Consider the following 20,268-nt stretch of genomic DNA (forward strand, 5'->3'; position numbering starts at 1 on the left):
CGTTGCTGAAAAATACTAAAAGACCTTTGGTGACTGCAACAAGCTCCGATTTGGTCGTTATCCGAGGGTTTTGTTGCATAACTTAGAAATCTGTCCATGACAGCAAAATCCTGCCAAAATCCAACTGGCAACCAGTTGCAACTTGAAGGCTCCGAGATTTGAACTGACAACTCTCGGATTACAAGCCCGACTCTCTTAAGAATAGGCTAAGACTGCCCATGCCACCTTTGTTTCCTTAATACTATAAATAGTGTATTGTTATTAACAGATTTGCACAAATCCATTCATTAACTACAGTCCATGCTGAAAGGTTTTATAGTTTGTGTTTCTGCGCAATTTGTCCCTCTCAGAATCATCAAGCCACAACTTACTGTCATTGAGGTTCATCGTCTCTCTGAAGTTGTGTTCGGTAAGCTCAGTGAGATGTCAAGACTATGCTTTCAGAGATCATTTCTATAGTTTTAAACTAGGAAATGTGTTTCAAAAGAGTTGGGTTTCTTGAACCACGATGAAGAGCGTTGATGTGTTTCTTTGAGTGTGAATCAAGGAATGGTTGGTGATAGCTATCAACGATCATTACTATTGATGACTGTTCTTTATTCCTAATAGGTTTAAAGAAGAGAAGTGCATGATCTGAGTGGGTTTATTATTTGAGATCAAAAGATAGAACATGGTCCTGTGGGGAGTTTTTTGTAAATTTGAATTGGTGTTTAAGGTTTTGAGAAAACAATTGATGGTTTCAACTATATATTTTTAGCAATTAAGAAAAGCTGTATTGTTTGTGTAACCCCTGTCATTTTTATCCCAAATGAACATTTAGTAAGCGCTACTTTAAAAATGGGTATTGCCCCTTTAAGTGTGGGCTCGCACAGAGAGTGCGTGCATGACTGTCAAGCAGAATGTATGGCTGTTTCTCAATGTCAAGGATACTAACTTGGCAGGACTGGTCCTAGGGGAGGCTCCTCTTTAGAATTTGGCAAACACCTAAATGGAACAGGCTAGCAAGTGCACGTCATTGTGTCATTAAGTCAGTAAAACGTGTGCTTTCAGCGCTGCGCGCATAGGATTGTGGGTGAATTGATAGCACAAAGAGCGTGAAGGATTCACATATGCATCCTTTCCTGTATATGGGATATTTATCAAACGAAGGACTCAGTCCGTGGTGGCAATTCTGAGGATCCTCGACATTGGAACAGTCCTTCGACAGATGTCAATGACATAGCATCCTCGAAATTCTGGCATCCGAGGATCCTTCTTTGACATTGAGAAACAGCCAATATGTGTAAACAGCAGGGAAGAAGAGTTAGCAAGGGATGGTCATAAAAAACGAACTGGAACGCAGGGCATGAAAATCTGTTTGCAACAGCAAAATCCCTCCACGATACAACCTTCAGGCCGTGAGACTCGAACTGGCAACCCTCTGGTTACAAGCCAGACTAGTTTTCGACTAACAATTTTTTTGTCCCTCTCAGAATCATCAAGCCATAACTTACCATCACTGGGGTTCATCGTCTCTCTGAAGTTGTGTTCGATAAGCGCAGTGAGATGTCAAGACTATGCTTTCAGGGATCATTTCTATAGTTTTAAACTAGGAAATGTGTTTCAGAAGAGTTGGGTCTCTTGAACCACGATGAAGCGTGTTGATGTGTTTCTCTGAGCGTGAATCAAGGAATGGTTAGTGGTAGTTATCACAGATCATTGCTATTGATGAATGTTCTTTACTCCTAATAGGTTTAAAAAAGAGAAATGCATGATCTGAGTGGGTTTGTTTTTTGAGGTTTAAAGAAAGAACATAATAAAGAGTACTTCGTTTGTGTATACAAATATTAAAATGTATGTTTTGTCTTGTCATTTCAGAGTGCCATAGTTTTTACATATTTCAACAAACATACTGTTAGATTTTTGGTAGAGTACACTACTAGAAAACTATCTGAATCACTGTGTTGCTCAAATTGTGCAACAAGGTTTCTTTTCACGTTGTCGTCTTGGTTTAGCCGCATGCATAATACAACACACCGCTGATGAGGTGCACATAATACTAAACACTCTATAAAGAGGCATTCCCGACCATTAGCGAAAATACATTTTCTCAAATAAATTCTGGCACAATATTTCAACGTTCAGGCCATTTCTTCATGAATGCACGATCAACCTGCCCTTCAATTGGTTGACCTTTCTCTGTTAATGTCATGTGCGCTGGGATTGGCTGGATTACTTACAAGTTGTCATTGTATCCCTCACATTAGAAGATCCTCTGGGGAAACTATCAAACAGCCCTTTATTCCAGTTTGTTTTTTATGACCTTCTCTTGCTAACTTCCCTCAGTCTCGTTCATTAAGATGTACATCATTGCTTACATTGTATGAGTGCCCACTACTGCTGGAACACTTGAAGTAGGTTCAAATGGATTGCCCTTAGCCCTCGATCACATCATGGGCATAGATTTAGGGTGGGACGCTAGGGACATGTCCCTAGCAATATTCAGGGAAGACTGAATTGTCCCTAGCAATAATTTCGACCAAACTATTAATCTGTATTTATATATAACCACTAATGTCCTTCTTATTCTTGTGTTTTCTATTTTTTACTTATTATATTTTTTTCAGGAATCATTTAAATGATACTAGAAATCTTTTGCAATTCCGTTCTGTAAAAATGACGCTCTATGTGGTACACAAACGGTTAACAGCTTTCATTCTCTGCAATGCCCGCCTCCGTAACTCACATCGCTAATATGATTGGCTTTGCATTTCTTTAGTCCCGCCTCTCTAATCTTATTGCTAATATGATTGGATTAGCATTTCTTGAGTCCCGCCTCTCTAAATCACATCACTTTATGGGCTTGTCTTTACTCGCTACGTGTGATAGGATGGTTTCACTTTGTACAACGCGCCAAAGTTCACTCAACAAGACGCGCGTGATTATTCGGGCTACAGGTAAGTGAGGAAGAAAGTATTATTATACCCACTGTAGCTGTTTCATTCACAAAATACGGAACAAGTTGTGTCACATAATGATTCAAGGAAAGTATTTTCACCAATACACGACAATCCCATGTTAACCTGAGGAGTTGCAAACTTTTGTCAACCTTATAAATGGGGTAGCAAGGTTATTTAGGGGGTCCCTAATCCATGAAAGAAAATTACCCCAACATGGTAAAAACATGAATTCATGTCATGATTGCTGAATACTTTACATTACTGCACTGTGGTCATTACTTGCACAGATGTAGACATAATGTAAGGTTGCATTTTAAACTTAAAATTATTTTTTTTCACACTGATTAACTGTCTGTTAATGAAAAGAAGATTTAATGTGAACTACAGAAACGTTAATAAACGTTGTTCAGGAAACAGCATGATATACATACCTACTTCAACACTGGGATTTTTTTGGCAAATTTAAATTAAGAATTAAATATTAATTGCATATTCTTCATTGTTATAAAGTAAATATGGTTATATCTTACAATGTGATTTTCTATTTTTTTTGACAAAGACTTAAACAGTTACTGTTTATTAGGCTCTAGGACATAACGAATTGTTTATTATCAATTTGGGATGGCCGGGGGTGGCGAGTCAGATGTTACTGAGTAAAGTGCATACTGAGTTGTCTGTTGTTTGTGTCAAGTAAACGGTGATAAACAGTTTTTGCAATGCAACCATTTTATTTATGTCCCCACCAATGCCAGAATCAAACCTACGCCCTTGGATCACATGGAAAGTGGAGACCACCCCTCCATCATTTGAACTGTGCAAAGCACGAGTTGTCGCACCTTGTCAGCTGTGTGTTGTTTTATGGTAAGAAAAGTGACAAAGAGTTATCCAGAAGAATCCACTCAGATGATTCAGGGTTCAGTCATATCATCCAAAAATTTGTCCAGGAACCAAAAACCAGTCCGAATGTCTCAGTAAACAATTGAAGAAAGCAACAAGTGCTCGTATTGGTTAGTCAATTGTTTTTCCTATTTTCTTACCATTGTCGCTTGGGATTGGGGTTAGAACAACTTTCTGTTACATAAAATGACATCCTCACCCTAACCCAACGCTATCCCCAACCCCATGCAAAAGCCGTTTAAATTTCTGACAAATAAATGTCACAGGTAGGGGTGGACCCAGATGTTAATAAGGTCATGCCCTTTTTTCCACCTCGAGGAGGTTCCCAAAGCCAACCCAATGACCAGACACACAAGGTAAGCATAATATTAAAATAAACTTTATTTAATTTACTTAAAATAATAAATAGGGGAGGGAGGAAGGGGAACTTAAAATAACGGCCTCTTCAGGCTCTCGTTCTCTTCACAGGCTGGGTTTCACACAGTTCCTTTTCGTGTCGCTCACTCTCTCTCTCTCTCTTTCTCCACAGGCGGCGGCTGGGACACAGAGACACAGTCATTTGGACTTGGTTTACTCTCACCTCTCTGCTGGACACAGCGTACAGTAAGTACGGGTTTCACACAGTTCCTTTTCGTGTCGCTCACTCTCTCGCTCTCTTTCTCCACAGGCAGCAGCTGGGACACAGAGGCACAGTTACTTGGACTTGGTTTACTCTCACCTCTCTGCTGGACACAGCGTACAGTAAGTACGGGTTTCACACTGTTACTCTCCACCTGGGGCGTGCTCACAACATAGATTTAGTAACCAGACTGAGACCGGCAGCCTCTTCGTTCTCCCTCGACGAGGCGTATGAAGGCGGGGGTTTTGGTCTGACAAGACACACAGCGATACACAGCAATACACAGCACCACGTCAAAGTGAAAGTTCCACAGCACAAAGACTCACCCACCACAATCCAGTGTACACTTAGGATGCCCGCCTTTCTCCACTTCGCCGGGGTCTGTTCGGCGATGGTTAATACGGCCCAGTCGGTAGATGCGTCGCCGTGGCTAGCCCCAGCCAATGTGCCTTAGGCTCACCCACCACACAAATTTAGGGGTAGGGCCGTCCTCCTTCACTCGGAGATAATCACTATAACCACAGGTTATTTACACAGTGCGTCTTCAGCTCAGTGTTTTATACTCACGGATGCTGTAAACCTTGGTTCCAACTGTCCTCTGTTGTAATTCACACAGCGATCACCTCGGTCACACAACACAGGGCGTCTCTTCCCCTAACAGGGTTACACAGCAATGTCATGCGTCTCAATATTTTCCATGCAGATATACACTCACGCTATCTCTGCTTCCTCTTCGTTATTGGGTTTCAGTTTCCAATGTTTCCGTTCTTTCTTCAACCCTTAAGGTTTACAAAGTCCACACAGTCATATTAGCTCCAGCCCGAGAGAGAGATAAACAGCCCACAGCCAGCGTAACAGAGGATGCAAACGCAGCGCTTCAACACTGCACACAACAACTGCTCTCTTCGGGGTGCTCCTTTAATCGATTCACGTCCTGCCTTTCTTTCACCTCCTGTGGCTCTTCAAAAGGTGCGTGTCATCTCTCTGCCTTTGGCAAAGGAGCTTTCCCCGCGTCGATCGCCTCTAGTGTCGATCGCTTCTCTCATTCGTATTTCTGCAGAGCCTTTTATACTTCTCGTCCTCACACCGCCTTCAATCATAATTTACTTATTTAATTTGTTTCACCTGTGGCTCGTAAGGTCCCGCTTACGTTACCCTGGAAACCAGGAAGTGAAGGAGTGTGTCGTCGAATGCGGCTTGGGCAAAAACCATCTTCGAGCGGAACCAGGATTCGCCAATTTCGGTTCCGCTCTATAAAAGTCACCCTGTGACATAAACGTATAAACCAATGCCATTCTAACCCAAACCCAACTTTATCCTTGCGCGAATACAGCTTAAAAATCTGACGAAAACCACAAATCTAAACCCAATCCCAAGCAACAACGGTTTGAAAAAAAGGAAAAATTTTGAATAACCATTACGTGAAACCGGCACAAAAAAGAAAGTCGTGCCACAGACACGTGAAAACACAAAAACACGTCACGTAAACATTCAAAACATTTCAAGCTGAATTCAAATACAGTCCCATTCCTATCTTACCATATCTGCGCTACTCATCTGACCAACGGTGAGCTCGAACTGCTTCACTGCAGAAGCTGCCTTGAAGGCTCCGAGTAACAAGCATTTTGATTGGTCGTTTTTGTGATCCAATCATATTCTTTCTGCCCTCAGAACATGTTTGAGTAAGGAAAACTCCTATCTACTTAGGGCGCACTCATACAACGTAAGCAATGATGTACATCCGAGTGAACGAGACTGAGGGAAGTTAGCGAGGGAAGGTCATTGAAAAACTAACTGGAACACAGGGCTGTTTGATAGTATCCCCAGAGGATCTCCTAATGTGAGGGAAACAATGACAACTTGTAAGTAATCCAGCCAATCCCAGTGTTGATTGTGCATTCATGAAGAAATGGCCTGAACGTTGAAATTTCGCGCCAGAATTTATTTGAGAAAATGTATTTTCGCTGATGGTCGGGAACGCCTCTTTATAGAGTGTTTTGTATTATGTGCACCTCATCAGCGGTATGTTGCATTATGCATGAGGCTAAACCAAGACGACAACGTGAAAAGAAACCTTGTCGCACAATTTGAGCAACACGGTGATTCAGATAATTTTCTAGTAGTGTACTCTACCAAAAATCTAACAGTATGTTTTTTGAAATAGGCAAAAACTATGGCACTCTAAAATGACAAGACAAAAACAAAACATACATTTTAATATTTGTATACACAAACAAAGTACTCTTTATTATGTTCTTTCTTTAAACCTCAAAAAACAAACCCACTCAGATCATGCATTTCTCTTCTTTAAACCTATTAGGATTAAAGAACATTCATCAATAGCAATGATCTGTGATTACTACCACTAACCATTCCTTGATTCACGCTCAGAGAAACACATCAACACTCTTCATCGTGGTTCAAGAGACCCAACTCTTCTGAAACACATTTCCTAGTTTAAAACTATAGAAATGATCCCTGAAAGCATAGTCTTGACATCTCACTGCGCTAATCGAACACAACTTCAGAGAGACGATGAACCCCAATGACGGTAAGTTGTGGCTTGATGATTCTGAGAGGGACAAAAAAATTGTTAGTCTTAAGAGAGTCTGGCTTGTAACCAGAGGGTTGCCAGTTCGAGTCTCACGGCCTGCAGGTTGCAACTGGTTGCAGGTTGTATTTTGGAGGGATTTTGCTGTTGCAGACAGATTTTCATGCCCTGCATTCCAGTTCGTTTTTTATGACCTTCCCTTGCTAACTTCCCTCAGACTTGTTCATTAGGATGTACATCTTTGCTTACATTGTATGAGTGCCCACTACTGCTGGAACACTTGAAGTAGGTTCAAATGGATTGCCCTAAGCCCTCGATCACATGGACAGTGGAGACCGCCCCTCCATCATTTGAACTGTGCAAAGCGCGAGTTGTCACACCTTGTCAGCTGTGTTGTTTTATGGTAAGAAAAGTGACAAAGAGTTATCCAGAAGAATCCACTCAGATGATTCAGGGTTCAATCATATCATCCAACAATTTGTCCAGGAACCAAAAACCAGTCAGAATGTCTCAGTAAACAATTGCAGAAATGAACAAGTGCTCTTCGACTTCAGCACTCTTCCACAGTATTTCAGTTAAAATTGTATGCATTTTCTCCCTGCTGTTTACACATATTGGCTGTTTCTCAATGTCAAGGAAGGATCCTCGGATGCCAGAATTTCGAGGATGCTGCGTCATCGACATCTGTCGAAGGACTGTTCCAATGTCGAGGATCCTCGGAATTGCCACCAAGGACTGAGTCCTTAATTTGAGAAATATCCCATATACAGGCAAGGATGCATATGTGTATCCTACTCACTCTCAAATCACCCACAATCCTATGCGCGCAGTGCCAAAAGCACACGTTTTTACTGACTTAATGACACAATGACGTGCACTTGCTAGCCTGTTCCATTTACGTGTTTTCCAAATTCTAAAGAGGAGCCTCGCCTAGCCTCTGAAGGAAGTGACTTGTAAGGACCAGTCCTGCCAAGGTAGTATCCTTAACATTGAGAAACAGCCATACATTTTGCTTTGCAGCCATGCATGCACTTTCTGTGCAAGCCCACAATTATGCTGAGATTACACCAACCGCGTTTCAGGCATCAAAATCGCATCTACCCTGCGTGGTTTGCCGCTTGAACAATTTGGGTGCATTCGCGCGTGTAGAGCGGAGTAGACGCGCGAAAAAAGCAATAATTTGACGTGCGTCAGAGGCAAACTCCGCTTCTTGTTGGAGGGGCAAGTGCAATGCGGTTGTCTGTTTGCAAGATGACTAGTGTTGATTGTGCATTTATCGAGAGAGGTACCAGTTTGTATTTGGTAACCTTACTATAGGGGGAAAATAAACGACGCGGGTCGATAAACGTCACGTGACTCAAAAGTGAAGTGTGTATTACAACTTACCAGGTTGCCTAATGTCCTCACTGACACTCTTCCGAGCGAGGCCCTTTTTATTCCTGTCTCCTCTATAGAAATAAGAACTTGTGTCGTATAGGACAATATCAAGGATTGGTTGAATGAGTGACTCCGGGCGGGGCTGCCACCACAGCAGCCTCTTCCACGCCAAAATGCCTCTTCCACGCCACGGGACCTCCTGACGGGCGTCGACGCGTCTTCACATTGACTTAACATTGAAATCACTCACGCTTCACGCCTCTACCGCGGTTGGTGTAAACGCAGCATTAAAGGGGCAATACCCATTTTTAAGGTAGTGCTTACTAAATGTTCATTTGGGATAAAAATGAAAGGGGTTACACGAATAATAAAGCTTTTTGTTACGAACCCCTCAAATTTTTAGGGTTCACGCAACATAAAAAGGACACGCGAGTCAAAGCACCATTTAAATATGTATTAATGCCCCTGCACTCACGTGCCGCAGGCAACTACTTGTAAGGTTGAGGACGAAAGATTTTCACAAACAACTAACAAAACAAAAAACATAGAACAGCCAGAAAAATGAAATAAACAAACAGCTTTTCAGCATCGGCGGAACATCAGGACGCACACAGAGCTCTTTTCCAAACAGCGGGACAAATAGAGCTTCCCCTCAAGTGTGTGCCACGCTCACGTGGAGCTAAAGACAGTGGCAGTGGCGACCGGGCGACTGGAGTTCAGATTGAAACAGCATAGGAAACTTTGCCCCCTCACACATCCACACTCTCCTTTTATCTCCACCCCAAGCGTCATCATGAGCCGCAGGTGCACAAGGACAGAGGTTCTCCTCGGTAAAAGGATAAACCAAAATCAATACAAACTACATACCACATAAAATAATAATACATATAAAGAATGGTCGTAACACTTTTCTGAATTGCTAAAAAACATATTGTTGAAACCATCACTTATTTTCTCAAAACCTTAAACACAAATTTACAAAAAATTCCCCACAGGATCATGTTCTTTCTTTTAACCCCAAATAACAAACCCACTCAGATCATGCATTTCTCTTCTTTAAACCTATTAGGATTAAAGAACATTCATCAATAGTAATAATCAGTGATAACTATCATCAACTATTATTTGACTCACGCTCAGAGAAACACATCAACACTCTTCATCGTGGTTCAAGAAACCCAGCTCTTTTGAAACACATTTCCTAGTTTAAAACTATAGAAATGATCTCTGAAAACATAGTCTTGACATCACACTGTATTTACCAAACACAACTTCAAAGAGACGATGAACCTCAATGACGGTAAGTTGTGGCTTGATGATTCTGAGAGGGACAAAATGCACAGAAACACAAACTATACAACCTTTCAGAATGAACTGTAGTTAATGAATGGATTTGTGCAAATCTGTTAATAACAATACACTATTTATAGTATTAAGGAAACAAAGGTGGCATGGGCAGTCTTAGCCTATTCGTAAGAGAGTCGGGCTTGTAATCCGAGAGTTGTCAGTTCAAATCATCTCGGAGCCTTCAAGTTGCAACTGGTTGCAAGTTGGATTTTGGTGGGATTTTGCTGTCATGGACAGATTTCTAAAGTATGCAACAAAACCCTCGGATAACGACCAAATCGGAGCTTGTTGCAGTCACCAAAGGTCTTTTAGTATATTTCAGCAACGTGATTCAAACCTGTGTCGAGCTATCACAGATGCCACAATATTTTCAAACCTGTTTGATAGTATCCCCAGAGGATCTCGTAATAGGTTTAGTTTGAGATGCAGCTTGCCTTGCCTGAAATTCAGACGAGAGCAGACGGCTGCAGTGAGGGGAGGAGTGAAAAAAATAGCTTTAAGTCAGACACTTCAACAATCTCGCAGTCCAGTCGACTACAAACGTCAGCAGAGGCAGAGATCACGTTCGCATATTTTATCACGAATTAAATAGATGCAACTTAAATACCAATAAATGCATTTACATAAAGATGTTTATGAGGAGAATCAACGAAGGTGAACTGTTCGTTACTGGAAAAGGTTACTTAGTAAATGTTGGGATGAATAAATCTAAGTCTAGTGGTAATACAAATTCGTTTCTGTTGTGTGAAATATAAACAGCTCACAGTACAAATAATTAAACACCAATACAAAAGTTTACAGGAAATCATTAAAAATATTAATGTCATAGTAAAGAACAATTGAATTAATATAAAAACTACTTCAGGAATTAGAGTTTTTAGAATTAACAAGTGATCAGCTGACATTCCCGGGCAAATGAGCATTAAGCTGTGTCCTGTGTCACCAGCAAGTCATCCTTGTCTCATCTCAAACAAACCTAATGTCAGCGACAAAATGACAACTTGTAAGTAATCCAGACAATCCCAGCGCAGATGGTATTAACAGAGAAAGGTCAACTAATTGAAGGGCAGGTTGATGAACCCCAGTGATGGTAAGTTATGGCTTGATGATTCTGAGAGGGACAAAAAAAATGTTAGTCGTAAGAGAGTCTGGCTTGTAACCAGAGGGTTGCCAGTTCGAGTCTCACAACCTGCAGGTTGTATTTTGGAGGGATTTTGCTGTTGCAGACAGATTTTCATGCCCTGCATTCCAATTCGTTTTTTATGACCTTCCCTTGCTAACTTCCCTCAGTCTTGTTCATTAGGATGTACATTATTGCTTACATTGTATGAGTGCCCACTACTGCTGGAACACTTGAAGTAGGTTCAAATGGATTGCCCTAAGCCCTCGATCACATGGACAGTGGAGACCGCCCCCTCCATCATTTGAACTGTGCAAAGCGCGAGTTGTCACACCTTGTCAGCTGTGTTGTTTTATGGTAAGAAAAGTGACAAAGAGTTATCCAGAAGAATCCACTCAGATGATTCAGGGTTCAATCATATCATCCCACAATTTGTCCAGGAACCAAAAACCAGTCAGAATTTCTCAGTAAACAATTGCAGAAATGAACAAGTGCTCTTCGACTTCAGTACTCTTCCACAGTATTTCAGTTAAAATTGTATGCATTTTCTCCCTGCTGTTTACACATATTGGCTGTTTCTCAATGTCAAGGAAGGATCCTCGGATGCCAGAATTTCGAGGATGCTACGTCATCGACATCTGTCGAAGGACTGTTCCAATGTCGAGGATCCTCGGAATTGCCACCAAGGACTGAGTCCTTCATTTGAGAAATATCCCATATACAGGAAAGGATGCATATGTGTATCCTACTCACTCTCAAATCACCCACAATCCTATGCGCGCAGTGCCAAAAGCACACGTTTTTACTGACACAATGACGTGCACTTGCTAGCCTGTTCCATTTACGTGTTTTCCAAATTCTAAAGAGGAGCCTCGCCTAGCCTCTGAAGGAAGTGACTTGTAAGGACCAGTCCTGCCAAGGTAGTATCCTTAACATTGAGAAACAGCCATACATTTTGCTTTGCAGCCATGCATGCACTTTCTGTGCAAGCCCACAATTATGCTGAGTTTACACCAACCGCGTTTCAGGCATCAAAATCGCATCTACCCTGCGTGGTTTGCCGCTTAAACAATTTGGGTGCATTCGCGCGTGTAGAGCGGAGTAGACGCGCGAAAAAAGCAATAATTTGACGTGCGTCAGAGGCAAACTCCGCAAGAAACGCTTCTTGTGGGAGGGGCAAGTGCTATGCGGTTGTCTGTTTGCAAGATGACTAGTGTTGATTGTGCATTTATCGAGAGAGGTACCAGTTTGTATTTGGTAACCTTACTATAGGGGGAAAATAAACGACGCGGGTCGATAAACGTCACGTGACTCAAAAGTGAAGTGTGTATTACAACTTACCAGGTTGCCTAATGTCCTCACTGACACTCTTCCGAGCGAGGCCCTTTTTATTCCTGTCTCCTCTATAGAAATAAGAACTTGTGTCATATAGGACAATATCAAGGATTGGTTGAATGAGTGACTCCGGGCGGGGCTGCCACCACAGCAGCAAGCAGGTTCCTGATTGGTTAATGTGGCGCAAAATTTCGCCAAAGTTAAAATTTTTCAACTCAGGCGTCAGCCGCAAATTCGCGTGATCCGCAAAATGCACAAAAAGCACCATTCGCGTGTACCACACACAACGCTCAATTTGCGCATTTCGTGCGAGCTTCACGCGCGAATGAGGCGGAAACGCCTCTTCCACTCCACAGGACCTCCTGACGGGCGTCGACGCGTCTTCACATTGACTTAACATTGAAATCACTCGCGCTTCACGCCTCTACCGCGGTTGGTGTAAACGCAGCATTAAAGGGGCAATACCCATTTTTAAGGTAGTGCTTACTTAATGTTCATTTGGGATAAAAATGAAAGGGGTTACACAAATAATAAAGCTTTTTGTTAGGAACCCCTCACATTTTTATCGTAAGGGTATAGGGTTCACGCAACATAAAAAGGACACGCGAGTCAAAGCACCATTTAAATATGTATTAATGCCCCTGCACTCACGTGCCGCAGGCAACTACTTGTAAGGTTGAGGACGAAAGATTTTCACAAACAACTAACAAAACAAAAAACATAGAACAGCCAGAAAAATGAAATAAACACACAGCTTTTCAGCATCGGCGGAACATCAGGACGCACACGGAGCTCTTTTCCAAACAGCGGGACAAATAGAGCTTCCCCTCAAGTGTGCACCACGCTCACGTGGAGCTAAAGACAGTGGCAGTGGCGACCGGGCGACTGGAGTTCAGATTGAAACAGCATAGGAAACTTAGCCCCCTCACACATCCACACTCTCCTTTTATCTCCACCCCAAGCGTCATCATGAGCCGCAGGTGCACAAGGGCAGAGGTTCTCCTCTGTAAAAGGATAAACCAAAATCAATACAAACTACATACCACATAAAATAATAAAACATACAAAGCATGGCCGTAACACTTTTCTGAATTGCTAAAAAACATATTGTTGAAACCATCACTTATTTTCTCAAAACCTTAAACACAAATTTACAAAAAATTCCCCACAGGATCATGTTCTTTCTTTTAACCCCAAATAACACCCCACTCAGATCATGCATTTCTCTTCTTTAAACCTATTAGGATTAAAAAACATTCATCAATAGTAATAATCGGTGATAACTATCATCAACTATTTTTTTATTCACGCTCAGAGAAACACATCAACACTCTTCATCGTGGTTCAAGAAACCCAGCTCTTTTGAAACACATTTCCTAGTTTAAAACTATAGAAATTATCCCTGAAAGCATAGTCTTGACATCTCACTGCATTTACCAAACACAACTTCAGAAAGACGATGAACCTCAATGACGGTAAGTTGTGGCTTGATGATTCTGAGAGGGACAAAATGCACAGAAACACAAACTATACAACCTTTCAGCATGGACTGTAGTTAATGAATGGATTTGTGCAAATCTGTTAATAACAATACACTATTTATAGTATTAAGGAAACAAAGGTGGCATGGGCAGTCTTAGCCTATTCGTAAGAGAGTCGGGCTTGTAATCCGAGAGTTGTCAGTTCAAATCTCGGAGCCTTCAAGTTGCAACTGGTTGCAAGTTGGATTTTGGCGGAATTTTGCTGTCATGGACAGATTTCTAAGGTATGCAACAAAACCCTCGGATAACGACCAAATCGGAGCTTGTTGCAGTCACCAAAGGTCTTTTAGTATATTTCAGCAACGTGATTCGAACCTGTGTCGAGCTATCACAGATGCCACAATATTTTCAAACCTGTTTGATAGTATCCCCAGAGGATCTCGTAATGTGAGCAACACAATGACAACTTGTAAGTAATCCAGCCAATCCCAGCGCACATGGTATTAACAGAAAAAGGTCAACCAATTGAAGGGCAGGTTGATGGTCTATTCATGAAGTAATGGCCTGAACGTTGAAATATTGCGACGGAATTTATTTGAGAAAAAGTATTTTCGCTGATGGTCGGAAACGCCTCTTTATAGAGTGTTTTATATTATGTGCACCTCGTCAGCTGTGTGTTCTATTATGCATGCGGCTAAACCAAGACAACAACATGAAAAGAAACCTTGTTGCACAACTTGAGCAACACGGTGATTCTGATAGTTTTCTAGTAGTGTACTCTACCAAAAATCTAGCATTATGTTTGTTGAAATAGGCAAAAATTATTGCCTTCTGAGATGACAAGACAAAAAAACCCATATATTTTAATATTTGTATACACAAACGAAATACTCTTTATTATGTTCTTTCTTTAATCCTCAAAAAACAAACCCACTCAGATCATGCATTTCTCTTCTTTAAACCTATTAGGATTAAAGAACATTCATCAATAGCAATGATCTGTGATAACTACCACTAACCATTCCTTGATTCACGCTCAGAGAAACACATCAACACTCTTCATCGTGGTTCAAGAGACCCAACTCTTCTGAAACACATTTCCTAGTTTAAAACTATAGAAATGATTCCTGAAAGCATAGTCTTGACATCTCACTGCGCTTTTCGAACACAACTTCAGAGAGACGATGAACCCCAGTGATGGTAAGTTATGGCTTGATGATTCTGAGAGGGACAAAAAAATTGTTAGTCTTAAGAGAGTCTGGCTTGTAACCAGAGGGTTGCCAGTTCGAGTCTCACAACCTGCAGGTTGTATTTTGGAGGGATTTTGCTGTTGCAGACAGATTTTCATGCCCTGCATTCCAGTTCGTTTTTATGACCTTCCCTTGCTAACTTCCCTCAGTCTTGTTCATTAGGATGTACATCATTGCTTACATTGTATGAGTGCCCACTACTGCTGGAACACTTAAAGTAGGTTCAAATGGATTGCCCTAAGCCCTCGATCACATGGACAGTGGAGACTGCCCCCTCCATCATTTGAACTGTGCAAAGCGCGAGTTATCACACCTTGTCAGCTGTGTGTTGTTTTATGGTAAGAAAAGTGACAAAGAGTTATCCAGAAGAATCCACTCAGATGATTCAGGGTTCAATCATATCATCCAACAATTTGTCCAGGAACCAAAAACCAGTCAGAATGTCTCAGTAAACAATTGCAGAAAGCAACAAGTGCTCTTCGACTTCAGCATTCTTCCACAGTATTTCAGTTAAAATTGTATGCGTTTTCTCCCTGCTGTTTACACATATTGTCTGTTTCTCAATGTCAAGGAAGGATCCTCGGATGCCAGAATTTCGAGGATGCTACGTCATCGACATCTGTCGAAGGACTGTTCCAATGTCGAGGATCCTCGGAATTGCCACCAAGGACTGAGTCCTTAATTTGAGAAATATCCCATATACAGGAAAGGATGCATATGTGTATCCTACTCACTCTCAAATCACCCACAATCCTATGCGCGGAGTGCCAAAAGCACACGTTTTTACTGACTTAATGACACAATGACGTGCACTTGCTAGCCTGTTCCATTTACGTGTTTTCCAAATTCCAAAGTAGACGCGCGAAAAAAGCAATAATTTGACGCGCGTCAGAGGCAAACTCCGCTTCTTGTGGGAGGGGCAAGTGCAATGCGGTTGTCTGTTTGCAAGATGACTAGTGTTGATTGTGCATTTATCGAGAGAGGTACCAGTTTGTATTTGGTAACCTTACTATAGGGGGAAAATAAACGACGCGGGTCGATAAACGCCACGTGACTCAAAAGTGAAGTGTGTATTACAACTTACCAGGTTGCCTAATGTCCTCACTGACACTCTTCCGAGCGAGGCCCTTTTTATTCCTGTCTCCTCTATAGAAATAAGAACTTGTGTCGTATAGGACAATATCAAGGATTGGTTGAATGAGTGACTCCGGGCGGGGCTGCCACCACAGCAGCAAGCAGGCTCCTGATTGGTTAATGTGGCGCGAAATTTCGCCAAAGTTAAAATTTTTCAACTCAGGCGTCAGCCGCAAATTCGCGTGAACCGCAAAATGCACAAAAAGCACCATTTGCGCGTACCACGCACAACGCTCAATTTGCGCCTTTCGTGCGAGCTTCACGCGCGAATGAGGCGGAAACGCCTCTTCCACGCCACAGGACCTCCTGACGGGCGTCGACGCGTCTTCACATTGACTTAACATTGAAATCACTCGCGCTTCACGCCTCTCCCGCGGTTGGTGTAAACGCAGCATTAAAGGGGCAATACCCATTTTTAAGGTAGTGCTTACTAAATGTTCATTTGGGATAAAAATGAAAGGGGTTACACAAATAATAAAGCTTTTTGTTACGAACCCCTCACATTTTTATTGTAAAGGTATAGGGTTCACGCAACATAAAAAGGACAGGCGAGCAGAGATGGGGACTCGAGTTTGAGACTCGGACTCGAGTGCGACTTAAGTCGCACACACAGTGACTTCAGACTCGACTTGAGACTCGACCCTCAAAGACTTCAGACTCGACTCGGACTCGAGCCGCGCGACTCGTGAACAATGTTTATTTTTAGGAAACGTCTGATGAGCTCACTGTCATAGCTCCCTCCGTTACCTACAACCTGCCCACGACGTAACACGTGACGTATTTGCTCCGCGCGCGCGGCCGCGAACATACATGTCGACTGTCCCTGCAGGCAGCTGCTGCTGTCATTCATCTGAAGCTATGGGTAGTGCTGTGACGGATCCGCGGTTCAGCTCGCATGCGATTTGCGGATTAATATGCCATTTAAATAGGGTACGTTTATCATTAACGTGTTTCTAAGGCTTGCAATTGTTTAAATGGTTAAACAATTTAACCGCAAAAAGGGGCTCAAGTGAGCAGATTTCTGTACGCACATGCGGTTCAGTGTATCCAGTCCGGCTCCAGTCAGGTCCAGAGTTGCGCTACTTTGTGTCATACTGTACCTGCCGAACTGCGCGATCCGATCGGCGTATGAAATCAAATTAATACTATAGCGGATCTAGAGTGACTGGGGAGCAGACTGCTGTGGCGCCACAAGAACCCACAGGCGAGTGACAACAAAGTACCGCGAGAGCGATTTCAGTTATCACATGGAGAAATCTGCTTTGAATCGCTCTCGCGGTACTTTGACATCACCAAGAGGTCTGCTTAGCGCCAAATGAACTCGAACCTGCAGTGTAGCTGCTCACGCGACACTGTAAACAAACAGGAATTGTCCATATGGAGAAGTGAACGAGTGGAGCAGTGCTTCAACATGAAATCCGAGAGTTAACAACGCACATGTGAGTAAACAACATTTAAATCATCAGTCCAGTTTAATAGATAAGGTTTCAAGTGCAATAAAATAAGCCCGTGATTATATCCTGATGGTTTTTAGCTGCCTTCAGTTGCTCTGCATGTTTGCTTGTGCTTCACAGTGTTAAACTTCCCTTCTCTGTGTTCATTTATATATCTACGTTCAAGATGTATATGATCTTAAACTTCTGTGAGGAAATTCATGTCTGCGTTGATGTTCAGTTCAGACTTGCAAATTAAAGATAATTTTCTTCACTTTGGTTTTGGTGTCTAATATTAGGCTACATGATGGTCTTGTAATAATAAAAGTAAAAGCCTATTTTCATTTTTAGACAATGCTTGTATTATATGCAAAAAATAAGCTTTTTATATCAATGACTATGCAAATTAGAGTTAATTCATGATCATCTTAACCTGTTAAGCCAGACAGCCGTTTTCAGGCCAAATCATGAAATTTACATGCCCACACTAAACAGCTGTAGTTCCAAAACCCTTTGACCTACAGACACAATTTTGATATCTCTAAAAAGAAGACACTTGTGTCTTTACTTCTCAGTTATCAGAATTCAGATATGTAAAAAAAGCTAAATGTTATAGACACTGAAGTGTGGTGAAAATGTTTTATTAAAATTAAACGTGTTTTTATTTAATTAATAATGTCATATTAAATGTGCCATACCAACCCAAAAACAACATAGACTTAAGACCACATGTCTGACTAATCTATGTTTTAAATTTGAAGATGATATGATAAAAAGTAATGTTACTGTAAGCTTTGATCTTCACCATGGCACATTTCAAAAAATGGCCACTAGGCTCCTCCAAATCATCACCTGCTATAATGATGTAGAATAAAGTAGAAAAAGCTTTATAAATTAATTATTTACATGTGGTTATTACCTAGAGTATGTATCTACAAAACTTTATTTATTACATAAAAACATTGTATACACATTTGACAAAAATGTGTTTTAACTTAAATATTGAAATAAACTAGTAACTGTAAACTACACAGTACATAGTAATTATGAAGCTTTTAAAATAAAAAAAAAATATTTACATTGTGGACACCTCATGTTTTACAAACTAAAGCACTCACCAGTTGTTGTGATAAAAGAAGCATTCATATTAATGGCGGTGACGTATCTCTATCGCGAGTAAACTGCGTAACCATTCATTCAGTAATGGCCGATAGAAAAGCACACAGACAGCGATCTGTTACTAATAATAAGCTTTTGTCCTCACAATATACATTCAGAGTACTTGCATAATGTTAGGTACATCAACAATGTCTGCAAATAGCGAATGTGCATCAGAATGACAAGCAGTCTAAGTTACTGCAGATAACAGGTGCACGAAAATAACACACAAAAACATCAGTAAAACACTAAACTTATTAGCTGTATGTGAAATATTTATCATAATGTGTGTGTGTGGACTCATTTTAAACATAATACTCTGACTGACCTGATCGCGTATGCCTTTTCCATAGTAGAATCGCGCTGCGTGTGCAGTTGTTAAATAACAATATGGATTTAGGATTATTTGATGCAAAATCCCATGGAAACAACGTAGAAATATCAATATTTCTCATATGTAATACGTTTGTGAACTAAAAGTGCGAATGGATGTTATATTGTGAAGGCTTAGCAATGAGATTTCAGCAGTGTGAGCTCGTCTAAAGTTATGAGGGAGGCGCAGTTTCATAATAAGAGCGTGAAATCATTTTATGAATGAACAAATTTAAATATGACCTCGTTGCATAAAATGTATTATTAATTTTGCTAGAGCATTTATTTCGTGGAAAAGCACTTAAAAATGAAATTTAAACCCTCCAACCTTTCTAATGATATATTGCATGACAAGTTTAATAACCTTCTTCATCAGTATAATGTATTGTAAACATAATAGTTTGTAAACAAAACGCGTCAGGACCACGCACGGGCCCGGTTCGCTTTAACAGGTTAAATGTGTATTAATTAAAAACATTTACACCATTAAATTACACATGGTAATGTTATCAATAGTTGTCAGATAATAGCTATTGAAAGAGTGGATATTTTTCTTCTTCAATGCGTGTGTTAGCCACGGATTGAAGATTGTAAACAGTTTATTTAATTTTAATTAACAGTTGAGTAGCTTTTGGCCCTGAGTTAGATGTTAATCAACACTAAACTAGTCTAAAAATCAGTCCAGTTTCCCCAGCTGTAAACCCATTGGCTGTTGAACTCTATTTTTTTTCTTATAATAAATTGACATGTTGATAACACATTCAGTTTATGTGTTCATGAGTACACTTTCAGAATGCTCTGTTACATGAAGATCCATACTGTATGCATCTGTGAGTGTGGTGGTGCGTTGCGCTGGGACGAGTGTCATAAGGGTGAGAGGGAAAAATCACAGAATACTCACTACAAAAATCTAGACTACACCACTGACCTTACTTAATGTGCAACTTTGTTTTTTTTATAAATGTTTATAATTTCTTTTTGTTATTAGAGTTTTATTTGTTACAACGAGACTTGAGACTTGACTTGGACTCGAGCCCAGAGACTTCAGACTTGACTTGGACTCAAGCTCAAAGACTTCAGACTTGACTTGGACTCGAGGTCAAAGACTTCAGACTTGACTCGGACTCGAGCTCAGAGACTTGTGAACATCTCTGCACGCGAGTCAAAGCACCATTTAAATATGTATTAATGCCCCTGCACTCACGTGCCGCAGGCAACTACTTGTAAGGTTGAGGACGAAAGATTTTCACAAACA

At 41.1% G+C, this 20,268-nt stretch overlaps 6 non-coding genes across 6 annotated transcripts; 2 read left to right on the plus strand and 4 right to left on the minus strand.

The window, feature by feature from the left end:
• Positions 1-428: 428 nt before the first annotated feature.
• LOC135719586 (small nucleolar RNA U3) lies at positions 429-642 on the plus strand. Its single transcript, XR_010521215.1, has one exon. It is a non-coding gene; the product is annotated as a small nucleolar RNA U3 (small nucleolar RNA).
• Positions 643-1,550: 908 nt separating this feature from the next.
• LOC135719583 (small nucleolar RNA U3) lies at positions 1,551-1,764 on the plus strand. The gene has a single exon (XR_010521212.1). It is a non-coding gene; the product is annotated as a small nucleolar RNA U3 (small nucleolar RNA).
• Positions 1,765-6,735: 4,971 nt separating this feature from the next.
• Positions 6,736-6,949, minus strand: LOC135719567 (small nucleolar RNA U3). The gene has a single exon (XR_010521199.1). It is a non-coding gene; the product is annotated as a small nucleolar RNA U3 (small nucleolar RNA).
• A 2,463-nt stretch (positions 6,950-9,412) lies between these two features.
• On the minus strand, positions 9,413-9,626 carry LOC135719592 (small nucleolar RNA U3). The gene has a single exon (XR_010521220.1). It is a non-coding gene; the product is annotated as a small nucleolar RNA U3 (small nucleolar RNA).
• A 3,763-nt stretch (positions 9,627-13,389) lies between these two features.
• On the minus strand, positions 13,390-13,603 carry LOC135719594 (small nucleolar RNA U3). The gene has a single exon (XR_010521222.1). It is a non-coding gene; the product is annotated as a small nucleolar RNA U3 (small nucleolar RNA).
• Positions 13,604-14,595: 992 nt separating this feature from the next.
• Positions 14,596-14,809, minus strand: LOC135719555 (small nucleolar RNA U3). Its single transcript, XR_010521188.1, has one exon. It is a non-coding gene; the product is annotated as a small nucleolar RNA U3 (small nucleolar RNA).
• Between the last annotated feature and the right edge of the window lie 5,459 nt (positions 14,810-20,268).

The sequence above is a fragment of the Paramisgurnus dabryanus genome, chromosome 14 (genome assembly GCF_030506205.2).
Source record: "Paramisgurnus dabryanus chromosome 14, PD_genome_1.1, whole genome shotgun sequence".
Classification (NCBI taxonomy): Eukaryota; Metazoa; Chordata; class Actinopteri; order Cypriniformes; family Cobitidae; genus Paramisgurnus; species Paramisgurnus dabryanus.